The 19,431-nt window shown below is 45.8% G+C and overlaps 1 non-coding gene across 1 annotated transcript; it reads left to right on the top strand.

The window, feature by feature from the left end:
- The first annotated feature begins 12,593 nt into the window (after nt 1–12,593).
- Nucleotides 12,594–12,665, top strand: trnaw-cca (transfer RNA tryptophan (anticodon CCA)). Its single transcript has one exon. It is a non-coding gene; the product is annotated as a tRNA-Trp (tRNA).
- The last annotated feature ends 6,766 nt before the right edge of the window (nt 12,666–19,431 follow it).

Here is a 19,431-nt window from a genome sequence, read left to right on the forward strand (position 1 = left end):
GAAGGAAACCTTTTCCAGGGTGCAAACTCTATACGTGCCAAACTGAGGGAATACACAAGGAAAATACCTTTGAGAGGGACAGAGAGCATCTGAGCAATCCATAGAGTCACTCCAGTTGCTACAAGTGAACAGTCTCCACCCCCACCCCACACACGCACCACCCCCCCCCCCCCCCCCCCCCCCACGCCTGTCTCTCTCTCTCCCCCTCCCAGGTTGAGGAATGGAAAGGGGGAGACATTGCTTTGCTCCCAGATGTTGCCCAGAGGGAGAGAGTTTCACTCTGAAATTGACAGGGCTACCTCCACGTTGAGACGTCCACAATGGGCTGCCCTGCAGCTGAGGCACATGGGGAGGGGAGGACACTTTGCAAACTCCTTTCGATCTCCTCCACGTCAATGCGGTTTGAGTTCAAGCAAAGCACGGGGTTTAATTTTAGCTTTACACTCTCAGAATCCAACACTCTGTGAATCCAACACTTTACTCCCCACTCCACTCCATGGAAATACCGATTTGAGAGACTCTAGAGTTGGAGTTGTTACCATACCTGCTGTAAGGGGTTTGGTAGAAGCTGTTTATTTTAATGAACCATTTCAATTCAACTTCATCCTTGCCATTCAAATACTAATTTTACACAGAGGGTGGTTGATGTGTGGAATGAACCACCTCAGGAAGCTGTGGATGCGGGTACAATAAAAAGACATTTGTTTTAGTACATGAATAGGAAAGGTTTGGAGGGATACAGGCCAACAGCAGGCAGGAGAGACTGATTTAGTTTGGGATTATGGTTGGCATGGACTGGTTGGACCAAAGGTCCATGATCATGCTGTATGACTCGATGGTAAGTTCATAGTTCGCACATAGACAGCATAGTGAAGAAGGTGTTTGATATGCTTGCCTTTATTGGTCAGTGCATTGAGTGCAGGAGTCGGGAGGTCATGTTGCGACTGTAGAAGACATTGGTTAGGCCACGTTTGGAGTATTGCATGCAATTCTGGTACCAGTGATCCCACCCTGACACACCATAAACCAGAGATAGTGACTGAAATTGACTCTGATACAAAATCAAATCATTAGATCGCTGCAGTGCAGAAAGAGGCCATTTGGCCCATTGAATGCATTGTGTACAGGCGTTGGGAGGTCATGTTGTAGCTGTACAGGACATTGGTTCGGCCACTTTTCGATTCTTGCATTCGATTCTGGTCTCCCTACTGTAGGATAGGAACGATGTTGTGAAACTTGAAAGTGTGCAGAAAAGATTGATAAGGATGTCGCCATGGTTGGAGAGTTTGTGGGAAAAGGAGAGCCTGAATAGGATGGGGCTGCTTCCCTGGAGTGTCGGAGGCTGAGGGGTGATCTTATGGACATTTATAAAATCATGAGGGGCATGGATAGGGTGAATAGGCTAGAGGAAGTGGTGGAGGCTGGTACAATTACAACATTTAAAAGGCATCTGGATGGGTGTGTGAATAGGAAAGGTTTGGAGGGATATGGGCCAAATGCTGGCAAATGGGACACTAGATTTATATAGGACATCTTGTCAGCATGGATGTGTTGCATCAAAAAGTCTATTTCCGTGCTGTATATCTCTATGTCTATTTGATAACAGATGCTTTATTTCTGTTGATGTAAATATTGTTAGGGAGAGAGAATTCCTCAAGTAGGGGATGATAAGAATCCTGGGAGACCCCTAATTCTGATTTACTATCTAATGAACACACTTTAAGCGCCAAATGTGCATTTATGTCTCATTTTGTTTCATTTTTCTTGTTTTATTCCCTGCTCCGATGACTCTCTGGATGGTTGTCAGGCTGAGAACATTGTGGATTGGGCCTTGATCGACTGAATGTTTTATTGCTCTGGAAGGTTTAAAAGGGGCTCAAAGTTTCAGCAGAAAGCCAGCTGAGCTGAGAACAAACAACATCTTACTCTGTGGGAACAGGGAGAAGAGGACAGAGAAATCAGGACCTGAAATCCGAGCTGACACCAGAGTACCATGTTATTAGTGCTTTGATTAACAGTGCCAACCCTCTACCTTTACCTCGCTTCCTATTCAACTTGAATGCCACGTACCCCCTCAATATTCAGATCCAATCCTTGTCATCCTGAAGCCACGTCCCTGTAAGGAGTCTCAGATCATAATTATTCTCTTCAATGTGTGCAGTCAATTCATTCAGTTTTGTTACATTGCAGCACACATTCAGCCATACAGTCTTCAGTTTCAATTCTTGTGTTCTGTAGAATCCAGTTTTGATTGATTAGATTCGATTCCCTACAGTGTGGAAACAGGCCCTTCGGCCCAACAAGTCCACACCGACACCCTGAAGAGTAACCCATCCAGACCCATTTCTTTCTGATTAATGAACCTAACACTAGGGAAAATTTAGCATGGTCATTTGACCTGACCTGCACATCTTTGGACTGGGACATTTACTTTCCGTGTCCCTTTCTATCATTCTCTGATGTTCATTTCCACATCACCACATTGCTCACCTGCCTTGATACGGATTGGCCATGAAAAATGCATGTTTATACATTTACAGTAACAGAAGCAAGAGTAGGTCATTTGGTCCATCGAACTACTCCACCATTCATTAAGATCATGGCTGATCTATCCATCGTCTCAGCTCCTCTTACCTGCATTATCCTGACTATCCTAAATTCACCTACCATACAAAGTCCCATCGAACTATGTCTTGAATATGGCTGCTTCTACTGCTTCTTTGGGCAGAGAATTCCAATAGTTCACCACTCTCCGGGAAAAGCAGTTCCTTCTCCTCTGTCTTAAACCTACTCCCCCTAATCTTGTGACCTAGTCTCACTCACCAGCAGAAACAACTAGATAGGGTGGGTCTGGGTGGCATGCTCGTCGGATGGGTCAGTGTGGACTTGATGGGATGAATGGCCTGCTTCCACGCTGTAGTGATTCTATGATTTACCGCAGTTGTGTTTGCCATGGACCGCAGCACCAGAACTTCCCACCTTCTGCAAATCGAAAGACAAGTCCCACCCTGCCCTCTTGTACGTAGGTTATCAAACTGCTTAATAATTTCCAGTGAATCAAGCCCACGCCTCCCGCTGCTGCCAGTAGCCTTTACAAAGCTGATGAGACAATGCTATACCTGCAGTACTGAAAATCATAAGGCTTCTAACGATACCAGTTACTGATTCACCACTCCCACTGATGGACAGCATTGGAAATACAATGTTGGAGGCTGAAAGGAATGAGCAGTTTAAAACAAAAACTCACCTAACCCTTCATTAGGCTTCTTGCTCAGCACACTTTACTTAAATCACTTCAACTCCACATTGCAACAAATTCCCACTTTCCACCAATATCCTGAATGTCCTCACTCACTCAGTTGCTGTCTCACAAATGAAAGATTTCATTGTAGCTTCTGCTCCCAGTAAGGACAAAACATCTTTGAAAGCTGCTTTGAAAGTCCAGTTTTCACAATGACACTTCTGCTTTCCTTCAGTCCAAATTGTCCGTGCTGAACAGATATCCCAAATTAACATGGTGCTCATTTGTCAGCACATAACCCATATCCCTCTCAATTCTCCCTATTACCAGATGCCTTTTAACATGCTTTAATTAACCAGCCTCCACCACTTCCTCTGGCAGCTCATTCCATACACACAACACCCTCTGTGTGAGAAAGGTGCCTGTAAAGTTCCTTTTAAATATTTCCCCTCTTACATCACACCTATGCCCTCTAGTTTTGGACTCCCCACTCTGGGGAAAAGATTTTGGCTGTTCACCCTATCCATGCTCCTTATGAACTTCTATAAAGTCATCCCTCAGCCCCCAATGATCCAGAGTAAACAGCCCCGGCCTATTCAGCCTCTCCATATAGATCAAACCCTCCAACTCTTGCAAGAGCCTTGTAAATCTTTTCCAAATCCTTGCAAAGGTTCGTAACACTTTTCCTGTAGCAGAGAAACCAGAACCGAACACAGTATTCCAAAAGTGGCCTAATCAATGTCCTGTACAGCCGCAACATGACCTCCCAACATCTGTATTGAAATGCACTGACCTATAAAAGCAAATATACCAAAAACCTTCTTTGCTATCCTGCCTACCTGCGACTCCACTATGAACCAACAATCCAAGGTATGTTTATTCAACAACACTCCCCATTAAATGTGTAGATCCTGCCCTGATCTGCCTTTCCAAAATCCATATTTCAAAATGGGGTTGAGAAACGTATAAGCCGTGATTGAATGGTGGAGCAGATCTGATGGGCTAAATGGCTTAATTTCTGCACCAATGTCATATGGTCTCTTGCTGTCCTGGACACAGTGAGAGAATTGGAAGCAGGAATAGGTCATTTGTCTTTCCAGCTGGCACCAGTATTGAACAGTTCATAACTGGATATAAATATACCTGCATCTAGATGGAAAGGCTGGGTCTTTTTTCACTGGAGCATCAGAGGTTGAGAGGTGACCGTAGAGAGGATTATAAAATCATGAGAGGTATAGATGAGGTGAACGGCAGGTATTCTTTCTCTGGTGTGGGTGTTTCAAGATTAGGGAGCAAATTTTGAAGGTGAAGAAAGAAATATTTTAAAAAGAAATGAGGGGCACCTTTTTTTAAAAAGATAAAGAGTAGTTCGTGTAAGGAATCAATGTCCAGAGGAGTTGCTGGATACAGGTACAGTTACAATGTTTAAAAGACATTTGGATAAGTACATGAATAGGAAAGGGTCGGAGGGGTATAGGCCAATCATTGGCAGGTGGGACTAGTTTAGTTTCAGAACGCCGCCAGAATGGACTAGTTCGACTGAGTGGTCTGTTTCTGTGCTGTATGACTCTGTAACTGTTCTGTACTGGTCTTAAAACCATTTTCTTGCCTTCTCCCATAACTTCTTTGTTCTTCAAAGTCACATGAACTCAGCCTTGAATACATTCAATAACCGACCGAACTGCAGGAAGACATCCCCACTTCTGAACTCAATTCCTCTTGCTGATATACCACTTGCTTTGCTCATTGCTTGCTGCACTTTCTGACAATTGGCAATGACTGGTGTAGAAGGACAGTAAGGCCCCTTTGTCTATCCACACATCACTCCTGATGAAGGGCTTGTGCCCGAAACGTCGACTCTCCTCCTCCTCAGTTGCTGCCTGACCGACTGTGGTTTTCCAGCGCCACAATATTCAACTCTGAACTCCAGCATCTCACTTTCGCCACATCTCAACATATCACCATTTAAACAATGCACCTCCTTTCTGCTATTTTTTCACACTACAAAGGCTATAACTTCACATTGTGATATTGCATTTTCCATGTGTTTGCAAGTTGACACACAGACCTGGATCAACTTTTCCAGAGTCTGGCCCCTCCCTCGGTTCACTCTTGAACCCCAGAATGAAAAAGTGGTGAGAGAAACACTGTTGTACTCACAAATGTTAGACAGAGGAAGGAAGTTACAGTCTGGGGTGAAGTTTAACCTTAAGCAGAGAGAAAAGAACAGCAGCAGCTTCACAGTTCATGGTCCAACCTCTGCATTTCCACAATGGCCGGCTCTGATTGGCAGGAGGACCAGACTCCTTCCGGTCCTCCAAGGTTCTCCATTGCTCCATGGAAAGGAGCTCGCTCGCCGTTTCTGTGGACACCCAAGAGTATGCGCAGTGCTTGCTGACACCATGGAGCATGCTCAGTGTGCAGGAATTTGTTACAAATTTTAAAGTTAAAAATCACAAAGCACCAGGTGATAGTCCAACAGACTTATTTGGAAGAACTAGCTTTCGGAGCCCTGCTCCTTCATCAGCTGATTGTGGAGTATAACATCGTAAGACACAGAATTTATGATCTTACGATCTTATATTCCACAACCACCTGATGAAGTAGCAGCGCTCCGAAAACTAGTGCTTCCAAACAAGCCTATTGGACTGTAACCTGGTGTCGTGTGGTTTTTAACTTCGTACTCCTTAGTCCAACACGGGCACCTCCCGATCATGACAAATATTAAGCGTCCAAATGCTGGAAAATTAGGATTTTATTTCTTTTGCATTTTGTCTGGTTGCTCAACGTTTCTGTCTTTTCCCTAGGTAAGAGGTATTCCAAAACTAGAGGGTAAAGGTTTAGGGCGTGGGGGAAAGATTTTAAAAGATCTAAAAGACTAGGAATAGAACATTCACCCCTTACTGGGCGAAAGTGAGGACTGCAGATGCTGGAGATTAGGGTCGAGAGTGTGGTGCTGGAAAAGCACAGCAGGTCAGGGAGCATCCGAGGAGCAGTAGACTCGACGTTTCGGGCAAAACCCTTCGTCAGGAAATAGCCATGGGGAACTGCAGGGCTGTAGCCGAAACGAGTGAGTCTCAGTGGGATGCTGTTGGGAAGGTCGGTGTGAATGGCCTGTAGAGATGATATGGTTCCACTGCCTTAGCCACGCGTATTTTGAGAAATGTGGGAGGAGTGGGTTCCAGTTCGTGGGACACTGACACGAGTCCTGGAGAAGGTGGCATTTGTGCTGTCTCTTTCTTCACATTCTGCCCCCCTGTCCATTTTCTCCCCATCCACTGCCCCCTGCCTATTCTCTCTCCTCATACTGCACCCTCTATTCTCTCCCCCAAACCTCTGAACCCCAGTCTGTTCCCCTGTCCATTTTCCTCCCTTCTCCGCCACCACCAGCGACCCCTTCACCCACCCCCCACCCCCACAATCATCCTTTCTCGTGCCTCAGTCCTCTTTGATCGCTGTATGAAGTTTTTCTCAGGGAAGAGAGAGAATGGATGGTGATGACTTTATCTGGGAAACACGGCATGTGAGAAATAGCTGATTTTTAAAATTGAGAATAACTAAAACCAAATATTCAGAAACTTCGTTACAGTCGGGAAGAATGTTATTTTTTTTCAAAAAAAAGCTGCACAAATCTTTCTGAAACTTGCATTGATGTATGTGCAGTTAGGCCACAACAAAGGACAGGCTGTAAGGAGTGAATGAGTGAATAAAAGACAAGTCCAACCTTGCCCTCGAGGAGAAAGTGAAAACTGCTGATGCTGGCGATCAGAGTCGAGAGTGTGGTGTTGGAAAAGCACAGCAGGTCAGGCAGCATCCAAGGAGCAGGAGAATCGACGTTTCGTGCATAAGCACTTGGCACTCGGCCATCGCTCCTTCAATCCCCCTGTGATGGCGCGTGAACTCACTGGTGCCTCCGCAGGTGGGAGGAGCAGGTGAATCCCTTCCGGCACTTACAGCAGGTGAATGGCCTCCAGGGTGGACCCGCTGGTGGGTCAGCAGTGCAGCTGACTGAGTGAAACCCCTCCCGCACATGGGGCACGTGAATGGCTTCTCTCCCTTGTGGACTCACTCATGCGTCTGCAGATGGCAGATCCGACTGAAGCCCTTCCTACACACTGAGCAGGTGAATGGCCTCACCCGCTGTGAATGCGTCTGTGGGTTTCCAGCAAGGATGGGAAAGGGAATCCATTCCCACAGACCCCACATTTCCAACGTTTCCCCTTTGGAGGGAGCTTTCCTTGTGTTGCTCTGGGATTGAAATTACAAATAGAACGGGTACATAGTCTTTCTCACCTTGAGGCGTGAAACTTTGATTCCTCCAAGCTGAGTAAATGGTTTGAAGCACTTTTCACAGTCAGCGCACTGAATCTCCCTCACTCGGTGTCTCAGTATTCTTCCTGCCACAGGACTGTCCAAAATCTCTCAAACAAACAAAAGCAAACATGCCTTCTTGATTGAAATGGCTGCTGATATTCAAGTCCCAATGAATCAAGTGGCTCTGTCAGAAGTTGATGTATCATTTGCTGTAAGATTTCTTTCTGCACGTCTTCTTGCAAAGAAAAATCACAAAATAAGTGATCACTGTCAGTACAGTTAATGAACGTAACATTGGTGTCAATTCCTGTAGATTGCGAGATGTCTGCTGATCACATATTATCCAGGCCACAGAAACCTGAAAACCCTCATGCAGCCAGATCGGCTTAGCTGTGCATGGAGGAAAACTTCATTTCAGTGACAATAACATGGAACAAACTGCCTACAAAGATGCTGGAAATGGAGCTGAATCAAGGATATGAAAATGAAATGTTAAGGCTGCTTGAGAAAAGGAAGGCAGTAAAATTGCTGAATGACTTCCTGCTAACCTATTAAATAAAAAATTATGACAAAAAAAGGACGTAACTCCATTACTACATGAGAAGGTGAATAATAATTACAAAGAAACTTTTACAACAGTCAACAATATCAGATATACACCATATAGAACAAAGAAAGTTTACAGCCCAGGAACAGGCCCTTCAAGCTTGAGCCGATCCAAATGTACTGTCGAAATCTGTCGGTCAATCCCTCGACTCCCCACCCACTCATGCATTTACCCAGACGCATTTTAAATGAATCTACCATGCCTGCCTCTCCTACATCTGCTGGCAACGCGTTCCAAACGCCCACCACCCTCTGTGTGAAGTAAAGCACGTATTCTCTTTGAATAAGTGCTGCCCTTGCCGCGTTCATAAACTGCTTTTTGAGAGGCTTGACTGGCCGTTTGCGCACAAGGCAGAGTAAGAAACAAGGGCTCATCCGGGATTTGAACCCGGGATCTCTTGCATGCCCACGCACCAGAAGGCCCGAAGCGAGAATCATACCCCTAGACCAACGAGCCACAGGCCCAGGGCGACCTCCATTTTTTGAGCAATGTGCCAATCCCTTAAATGCTGCTCAGTTCCTTGAGAATCTCACCTTTTCGATGTGAACATGAGGAAAGGAGCAATCCTTTTCTAGGGTGCAAACTGTATACGTGCCAAACTGAGGGAATACACAAGGAAAATAGCTTTAAGAGAGATAGAAAGTATTTGAGCACCTTTGGAGTGTCTGCTCCCTCCCTGGATTCACTCCAGTTGCTACAAGTGAACAGTGTTTCACCCACACCTACCTCCCCTTCCCCCTCGCTGCTGGAGGATGGTATATGGAAAGGGGGAGACATTGCTTTACTCCCAGATGTTGCCCAGAGGGAGGGAGTTTCACTCTGAAACTGACAGGGCTGCATCCGCATTGTGACGTCAACAATGGAGGGCGGGCCGGACAGCTGTCCTGCAGTTAAGGCACGTGTGGAGGGGAGGGCACTTTGCAAATCCCACTCTCCTCCAAGTCTATGCAGTTTGAGTTCAAGCAAAGCAAGGGGTTTAAATATACTATAGAAAACCTCCTTTGTGCCGTGGGAAGTCTCCGGCCGCAGTGTTACAGATTTAAAGTAACAGAAGCAGGAGTAGACCATTTGGTCAAGCCTGCTCCGTCATTCATTAAGATCACAGCTCCACCAACCTGGATTATCCCGACTACCCTTAATTCCCCTACCATGCAAAAACCGATCCAACTGCGTCTTCAATAAACTTCATGAAGCTGTCTCAACTGCTCTCTTGGGCAGAGAATCCCATGGAGTCTCACAGAGTGACACAGATGTACAACACGGAAACAGACCCTTCGGTCCAGCTCATCCATGCAGCCCAGATATCCTAACCTAATCTAGTCCCATTTGCCAGCACTTGGCCCAAATCCCCAAAAAACCTTCCTACCCTCCAACCTCCAACCCTGGCAACATCCCTGTAAATCTTTTCTGCACCTTTTCTAGTTTCACAACATCTTTCCGATAGGAAGCAGACCAAAATTACATGCAATATTCCAAACGTGGCCTGACCAATGTTCTGTACAGTGGCAACATGAGCTCCCAACATCTATCCTCGATGCTCTGACCAACAAAGGAAAGCACACCAAACGCCTTCTTTACTATCCAATCTGCCTGCGTCTCTACTTTTGAGGAACTATCAACCTGAACTCCAAGGTCTCTTTGTTCAGCAACACTTCCAAGGAACTTACCATTAAGTGTAAAAGTCATGCTCTGATTTGATTTTCCAAAATGCAGCACCTCATATTTATCTACATTAACCTCCAACTGCCATTCCTCAGCCCATTGGCCCATCTGATCAATGTCCCGTTGTGATCTGAGGTAACCTTCTTTACTGTCCACTACACCTCCAATTTTGGTGTCATCTACAAACTTGCTAACTATACCTCCTCCATTTACATACAAATCATTTATATAAATGACAAAAAGTAGCGGACCCAGCATCAATCCTTGTGACACACCATTGGTCACAGGCCTTCAGTCTGAAAAGCAACCCTCCACCTTCTAGCCAGTTCTGTAGCCAAATGGCTAGTTGTCCCTGCATGCCGTGAGATTAAAACTTGCTCACCAGTCTCCCATGAGGAACCTTGATGATCGCCTTCCTGAAGTCCATATAGATCACGTCCATCGCTCTGCCCTCATCAATCCACTTTGTTACTTCTTCAAAAAACCCAATCATGTTCATAAGACATGATTTCCCAGGCATAAAGCCATGCTGACTATCCTTAATCAATTCTTGCCTTTCCAAATACATGTAAATCCTGTCTCTTAGGATTCTCTCCAAAACCTTGCCCATCACGGATGTCAGGTTCACTGGTCTATAGTTCCCTGGCTTTTCCTTACCACCTTTCTTAAATAGTGGCACCACATTAGCCACTCTCTAGCCTTCCGGCACCTCACCTGTGACTATTGATGATACAAATATCTCAGTAAGAGGCCCAGCAATCACTTCCCCAGTTTCCCACAGAGTTCTAGGGTATGCCTGATCAGGTCCTTGGGATTTATCCACTTTTATGCATATCAAGATATCCAGCAATTTCTCATCTGTAATATTTTTTTCAACATGTCACCATCTACTTTCTCACATTCTATATCTTCCATGCCCTTCTCCACAGTAAACACTGATGCACAATATCCGTTCAGTATCTCGACTCCCCCCCCCCCCACCCCACCCCCAACCCCCGCCCCCCATCTACTGCAGCTCCACACAAAGGCCGCCTTGCAGATTTTTGAGGGGCCCTATTCTCTCCCTTGTTATCCTTTTGTCCTTAATGTATTTATAAAAACCCTTTGGGTTATCCATGACTCCATTTGCCAAAGCTATCTCATGTCCCCTTTTTTGCCCTCATGATTTCCCTCTTAAGTATGCTCGTACTGCCCTTATACTCTGAGGATTCACTCGATCTCTCTGCCGATACCTGATATATACATCCTTCTTTATCTTAACCAAAATCTCATTTTCTCTAGTCATCCAGCATTCCCCAACCTACCTGCCTTTCCTTTCACCCGAACAGGAATATACTCTATGTCAGACAGTCACCTGATGAAGGAGCGTCGCTCCGATAGCTAGTGTGCTTCCAAGTAAACCTGTTGGACTATAACCTGGTGTGGTGTGATTTTTTAACTTTGTACTCCCCAGTCCAACACCGGCACCTCCGAATCAGGAATATACTGTGTCTGGACTCTTGTTATCTCATATTTGAATGCTTCCCATTTTCCAGCAGTCCTTTAACCTGCGAACATCTGCCCCCAATCAGCTTTTGAAAGATCTTGCCTAATACCTGAGTCTTCCTCCAATTTAGAACTTCAACTTTTAGATCTGATATATTATTTTCAATCACTGTTCTAAAGTTAATAGAATTATGGTTGCTGGCCCTTAGGTTTTGCACCCTCGCCAGTATGTACATCCACATTGTGAATTAGAAAATGTCCTTGTACACACTTAACAAATTCCTCTATTTGGCAGATAGGTAAATGGGCAGGAGTTATACCTTGGGTCCACTCTTCCTTCATTCCCACCAAGCCTAACCCCATTCCCACCCCAATAGTCCAACGGCACTTTCCCCTGCAACTGCCGAATGTGTGACACCAGCCCATTTACCTGCTCCCTCGTCTCTATCCAAGGGTCCAAACTTACCTTCCAGATGAAGCAGCACTTTACCTGCACTTCCCACAACCCAGTCGACTGCAGTTGCTGCTCATAATGTGGTCTCATCTACATTGGGGAAAACGCAGCATAAGCTGGGCGACTGCTGCACAGAACATCTACGTTCTACCTGCAAAAAAGACCCTGAGCTTCCAGTTGCCTGCCAATTCCACACCCCACCCTGTTCCCTGGCCAACATCTCTGTCTCAGGTTTGCTGTAGTGTTCCAGCGAAGCTCAGCACCAGCAGAACGAAGAGCACCGAATATTACACTTGGCGAGCATACATCCCTCTGATCCCAATATCGAATTCAATAATTCTCGGGCCTGAAATCCATAGTATCCTCGTCCCTTCCACACACACCAAGTCTTGTTATCACATAGTCTGTCATTACACACTACCTATTCTTAGCCACGAACAGTCTCCATTCACCCTCCCACGCAGATCGTTATCAACTCCCTTTCCTGTCCACAGTTCTTCCCTCGCTTTGGGCTCTGTCCTGATCTATCATTTACTGCATCCGCCTTCCTCCCACAATATCTTCTGCATATAAACCAACGTTTTCCCAATCACCATCAGTTCTGTGGAAGGGTCTCCGGCAACTCCTGTTTTTTGTTTCAGATATACAGCATCCACAGTTCTTTAACCTTTTTTATTGAGGTAGAGTTGGAAATTACTTCGAGAGACAGAAGGAGAGGGGGCAGAGACAAAACACACATGAACTGTTGATCTCCGTTGTTACTCATAACGTAAAATCATTGCAGTGCGATCACTTCCCTTAAGCATGAAGAGAGGTCCCGGGTAATCCGTGAGTTTGTGGCGCAACGGTAGCGCGTCTGACTCCAGATCAGAAGGTTGCGTGTTCGAATCACGTCAGGCTCACTGTCGTCAACTTCTTACATTTCAAATCAAGAAAGGAGAACGTTCACTCCGGATATCTGTTGAGCCAAATCTTCTTCACGGAAATTTTCGATCACACGTGAAGCTTTGCTGTCTGTTTGATTTGTGAACACTGTGTCAGGGAGGTGGTGTGCCCATTGTCTGGGTAAATGCTCAGCTCCCCCAGTTCATCACCGGATTTAAACACAGCCGTCTCCCTCTGGGCAGCCGCTTCGTTTAGTTGGTTACAGCGAGGTGTGAATTAACGTAATACCGATATTTTTACAACATTATCCAGAGACTCCCAGCTTTATGTTTCAATCTATCAGGAGAGTGATAGCGAGTTCAGATAGAAATGTTTCCCACCAACAGCAAATCCTTTCCTCTCACTGGACACAGTTAAAATTATCTTTATTCAACAGAAGGAGCGGAAACTACAGTCTGACGGCCTCTCTCCACATTAACGGTGAGCCTGAATTTTATAAACGGTGTCAGTAAAATCCAGTGGCGGACACTGATTTGGTTCAATCGATTTTTTTGCCAAGCGTAATTCACCGAGAGGATGCTGCTGTGTGAAACAGCGTGGGGAATTACTGCAGGGCCTCCTGCGCATGGAGCACACCGCAACTGATGTGTTTCACCTTCACCAGTTTATTCCTATCTCGGAGAAGAGAGGTTTGATGATTCGGATCATAGCAGCCAGACAGAGAACAGGAGAAGAGCACACAGCCCTTCACAAGCTTGTCACCATAGCTGGGTCATCGTGGCCCGTGTGTCAGTATGGGATAGTAATCTGCATCTACTGACTGGAAGCACAGCAAATTGGAGTGCTGGTGGGACTATCACACAGGAGAAAACGGCTTCGACCTATCAACTGGAGTGGCTCCCAATGCGCAACTCCGCTCACCTCAACTGAATAACTGTAAACAAACTACTCAGTGATTCAAAGGAATACTCGGTTTTGAATCTGCATTGTGTCATGTACCTTCGAGAATGATGTAAAAACACCTTCATTGCTGTGATGGAGTATCCTGGTGGGCAGAATATACCCGTTGTCAAATTTCCTACGTTCTGTTGGTCCAACTCCGATTTTACTCAGAACCACGAAATGTGGGACAGCGCAGACTGAGGCTACGCAGCCCACCTTAGCTCTGCTGGTTCAACACAATATGTAAATAAGTGTCTCATTCTGTCGCCTTCTCCCTGTAAATCTGCACATTGTTATATTGAACATGCCCCACCGAACTCCCGTTTGTGTCCATTGAATCTACCTCTTTGTCACTGTCAGACAGCGACTTACTGACCCCACTCCCTGTGCGAAAACGTTCTTCCTAATGTCACTTTTACTTATTTTCCTGATGACTTTAAATCTCTGCCAAATCGTTCTCCATCTTTTCAGGCCTGGGAGCATTTTCACTGCATTATTTCCTCTGTCTAAAACCCTCATGACGTGGAAAACTTCAATCAGACCAGCTTTCAGCCCTCTGTTCTCCAAAGAGAGCTGCCCCAAATTTTCCAATCTCCCTTCATTGCTGACATTCCTCAGGACGGTACCATTCACGTTAACCTGTTCAGCGCTTCCTGAAGTATCACCCTCAGAATTGAGCGTAATACAGGTGGAGGATTCATTCAGACTCGGATTGCGCGGGCGAAAAATCTGCAATACTTGTTCTCACTTTGAACAAGTGTTTCCCTTCGCCGTGTTCACTGCAATGGCAGCTCTGCGCCGTCCCGAATTCAGGCAGTCCGATCTTATTTAATAAGGCGGCTTTTTGAGAAAATTCATCGGCCATTTTTGCATATGCTCGAAGACCCAAAGCTAGATTCTTACCCCAGACTAACGAGCCACCAGCCATGGGTGCAGCCACCTCCGGAAGCAGGTGAGACCTGCTCAGTACGAAATACATTGTGCATTGCTCCCAGAATTGCAAGTAGGGAAGTGTTTCAAGAACATCTGCTTCTCAATCAGTCTCCCTGCTCCCAAGACGCTGCTGTTTGTCCCGTCCCCAGGGACCGGGTTGTCTCCACTGGTGGATAATTGAACCATTTCGTTTCTACTTGCAAGCTGTGCTGGTGGAAGGCAGAGCCCATTCACTCTTCTGCTGTCTCACACTATTACGTGAGGCAGGATAAGTCAGTTACAGTCATGCGTAGGAAATGGGCAACTTTGAACTTGTTCCAAAAGTCTTGTTAACGGAGAGATAGAAAGATGCTGTGCTGCCGGGACAGAGAGAAATGGACACTGGAGACTCTTCCCTCAGGTAAATTGATATGAGTGCATTTTTGTGCAGCCTGCTTGGTGTTCAGAATTTGTCTTGACACAGCAATCCTGCAGAAAGTCTTTTATTACACGGCTGTTGGTTTCTTTACTGCAGGAAATGGACTAAAACAGCAAGTCATGTGTTTCAACTTCACCGGTTCATTGCCACCTGAGAGAAGAGGTTTCAAACGAGATCAGGACACACCGACAGAGAACAGGACAAGACAACTCAGAGCTCCACAAGGGTGCCAGCGCAACTGTGTAAATTTGACTTGTGTATCGATGCGATATGTTGAGATCAGATACCCGAAGTTTTGGGAAGCAAATGACATGGCAATGAACAGAACAGAGCGCCGATATCGATATTTAGACACTCAGGAAGTCGTTTGAAAAGCAAGATGCTGAACGAAGTACCATCGCAAAGGAAAGTCGCTCAAGGAGACACTGAACAATAACAGAGGAGGGTTTCGATTCATCAATCTCTGGGTTAGGGGCCAACACGCTCCGGTTGCGCCACGCAGCTCCGACGCACTGCGGCGCTTCCCACGGGTCCCTTCAGCCTTTCGTCTGGCGCGTGGCATGCACGTTCGAGACTGATGTCAACCTCTCCACTGCTGTCGTCTTATAGGCTGTTGCGCAGACGTATGGAGGCTGTGTAAATATCAACTCTTTCTAACTTCCCACATTCTGTTGGTCGAACTGTGATTTCACTCTGAATCATGTGCCATAGCGCAGACAGACGCCATGCGGCCCACCTTCGCTCTGCTGGGTCGACACAGTAAGTGAACGTGGGTCTCTATTCGTATCATTCTCTTGCCTTCTCCATGTAATTCTGCACATTGTTACTTTAAACATGACCACCGGATTCCCGTTTGCGTCTAATGAATCTGCCTCTTTGTCAGTGTCAGTTAGGGATTTACTGACCCCAACCACTCCCTGTACGAAAGCGTTCTCCCTAATGTCACTTTTGGTTCTTTTCCTCATGACTTTAAAACTCTGCCGAATCGTTGCCGATCCTTTCAGGGGTGGGAGCATTTTGACTACATTACTTTCTCTGTCTAGACTTCGCATGACTTGGAAAGCTTCAATCGGGCCAGATTTCAAACTTCTGTTCTCCGAAGAGAGCTGTCCCAAATTTCCAATCGACCCTCATCGCTGACATCCCTCAAACACCGCACCACTCACGTCAACCTATTCAACGCTATCTCCAATCATTTCACTTCGCTGCTTTCTGTCCCATTGATACGCCAGGGAGGACCTTCTTCATTTCCTGAAGAAGGGCTAATGCCCGAAACGTCGATTCTCCTGTTCCCTCGATGCTGCCTGACCTGCTGCGCTTTTCCAGCAACACATTTCCATCTCTGATCTCCAGCATCTGCAGACCTCACTTACTCCAGGGAGCCCAACCTCGTTTAACGAAGGTGCCTTTTGAGAAAATTAAATAGGTACAAGTCATGAAACGCGGGCTCGTCCGGGATTTGAACCGGGGATCTCTCGCAAATCTGCGTTGACGAAGACCCAAAGCGAGAATCATACCCCTAGACCAACGAACCACACCGAAGACACACCTGCGCCCCCGCTCTCCCTCTTGAACCAGCTGAGGCTTGCTCAGAGTGAAGTATCGTTGACATTGAACAGGCTGGGGCTGTTTTCTCTGGAATGTCGGAGGCTGAAGGGTGACTTTATGGAGGTTTACAAAATTATGAGGGGCATGGATAGGATAAATAGGCAAAGTCTTTTCCCTGGGGTCGGGGAGTCAAGAACTAGAGGGCATAGATTTAGGGTGAGAGGGGAAAGATATAAAATAGACCTAAGGGGCAACTTTTTCACGCAGAGGGTGGTGCGTGTATGGAATGAGCTGCCAGAGAAAGTGGCGGAGGCTGGTACAATTGCAACATTTAAGAGGCGTTTGGATTGATACATGAATAGGAAGGGTTTGGAGTGATATGGGCCCGGTGCTGGCAGGTGGGACTAGATTGGGGTGGGATATCTGGTCGGCATGGACGGGTTGGACCGAAGGGTCTGTTTCCATGCTGTACATCTCTATGACTCTATGAACAGCTGCTTCTCATTCTGTCTCTTTGCTGCTGTTTGCCCGTCCCGAGGAACCGGGCCCTCTCTAATGGCAGAAAATTAAACCGTTTGCTTTCTAAACTTTTCTCTGACACCGGAGTGACCAGTGACAAGCATTGCCCTCCTCAACATAGGGTACAGAGAACCCCGCAGACCTCCACGAGTGTGTCATCTCAACTGTGCACATTGGGCAAGTGTATCAATGTGAAATATTTACGTCGAAGTTTTTTGGGAAGCAGATGAGAAGGCGAGGTGCACAACAGTGCGCCGTGATACGGGAAAGCTGCTAAAGACGACGTTGAATGAATAGGAGAGAATGGTTTCTCTTTTGGGTTATGGTCCCAACACGCACGCGTTGTGCCATTCTCCCGCATTGCTGGGCAGTTTTTCCAGAGAAGTATTCAGCTTTTCATCTGGCGTGTGGCAGGCACGTTTGAGAATGAGGTCAAAAGATCTTCACTGCTGTCGTGGCATATGCTGTTGTACAGACATATCGTCGATGTGCAAAAATAAACTGTGTCTAAATTCCCACATTCTGTTTTTCAAACTGTGATTTCGCTCAGAATCACTAATTTTCAAAACTCGCAATATTCAAACTTTAACAAAGTGCTCATAGAAATGATTAGTGAACACCTGGAAGAAATTCTTCCAAACTTACCTGGGGAATTTCGCTTTGAGGGGTCTTGAACTTTAAGTGGAAGGAAGGGAAGTTTGCCTCGAGGCTGTTTAATGTGGAGATGTGTTCTCCATGTAAACTGGTCGTAGTTGACCATCCCAGTGCTTCCCGATGCAGGGCTGTCTGGCCCACAGGGAGGTTTACTTGTAGCAACTGGAGTGAGTCCAGAGAGGGAGCAGTTTCTGCAAAGGTGCTCAAATACTTTCTATCTCTCTTTTAGGTATTTTCCTTATGTATACCCTCAGTTTGGCACGTATGCAGTTTGCACCCTGGAAAATGATTGCTTTTTTGCACATGTTCACAATTAAAAGTGTCGTTTCTCATGGAACTGAGCCGCATTGAAAGGATTGGCATATTGATATATATATATATGTACACGTATTTAGTTTAAGATTAGATTAGATTAGAATAGAATGACGTTTTACTCTAAACACACCTAAGCCTATCTGGCTGCATGAGGGATTTCAGGTTTCTGTGTGCTGGGTATTATGTGATCAGCAGGCATCTGGCAAACGACAGGAACTGCCACCAATGTTATGTTCATTAACTGTACTGACAGTGATCACTTATTTTGTGATTGTTTTTTGCAGGAAGACGTGCCGAAAGAAATCTGAAAAGAAATGATACATCAACTTCTGACAGAGCCACTTGATTCATTGGGACTTGAATATCAGCAGCCATTCCAATCAAGAAGGCATGTTTGCTTTTGTTTTCTTGAAAGATTTTGGACACTGGTGCGGCAGGAAGAATACTGAGACACCGAATAAGGGAGATTCAGTGCGCTGACTGTGAAAAGTGCTTCAAACCATTTACTCAGCTTGGGAATCAAAATCTGCTGTCAGTGCCGGAAGGGCTTCACCAGCGCGTTCACGTGCCATCGCAGGGGGATGGAAGGAGCGATGGCCGAGCGCCACTAACAACCCCGCTCTGGGGACTCTCAGGTCCGAATCCCGTCGCGGCAGATGGCAGAATTGGGATTCGGTCAGTAATCTGAACTTCAGAATCTCAGGATGAAATCATTTTCAGAGGGCAAAAACCCACCTGATTCACTCATGTCCTTTTCAGTGATGGAAACTGCCGTTGCGGGAAAGGATACACTCAGTCGTCCCAGCTGCATGCTTTACCCGGCTGTACAAAGGATCCAGTTACAAAGGTACAACTCAACTGACCAATAATAAAGAAAGTGTGGTGGGGGGAGTGGGGGTGAGTGTGTGCACTTTGAGTTTGAGGTGCTTTTTTTTTAAAAGAAAAGCTACTTTTTATACGCCTTGTGATGTGGAGATCTGAAGCTGTAACAAAGTTGGGTCGCAGTAAAGGTTACCTGAACTTACCGCCAGGCTCAAACTCTCATTGAAAGCTGTGAGATCCAACAGCTTCTCATTTCTTTCAGCCACTAGCACCGAGTTTCCAATGTCGTGTCTCAGAAGGAGCAGTGAATGAGTAGCTAGTATTGTTCGAAATTGTAAATTTTTCAGGACTGCAGGTTTATTGTTTCATTGGCATTGCAAAGTTTACTGGCAACAGTGGGAGGTGTGGGCTGTATTCACTGGAAACAAAGTTTTAAAATGACACAAACACCAGGATATAGTCCAACAGGTTTATTTGGAAGCATTAGGTTTTGGAGCGCTGTTCCTTCATCAGGTAGCTGTTGAGTAGGATGGTAAGACACAGAATATATAGCAAAAGATTATAGTGTCATGCAACATAAATGATATATTGAAGAAACCTGTTAAGTCTTTCATCTTTTAAAATGGGTTGCA

Source organism: Chiloscyllium plagiosum, unplaced genomic scaffold (genome assembly GCF_037043375.1).
Source record: "Chiloscyllium plagiosum isolate Xiang-an unplaced genomic scaffold, Cpla_swu_hap1 HiC_scaffold_27, whole genome shotgun sequence".
Lineage (NCBI taxonomy): Eukaryota > Metazoa > Chordata > Chondrichthyes > Orectolobiformes > Hemiscylliidae > Chiloscyllium > Chiloscyllium plagiosum.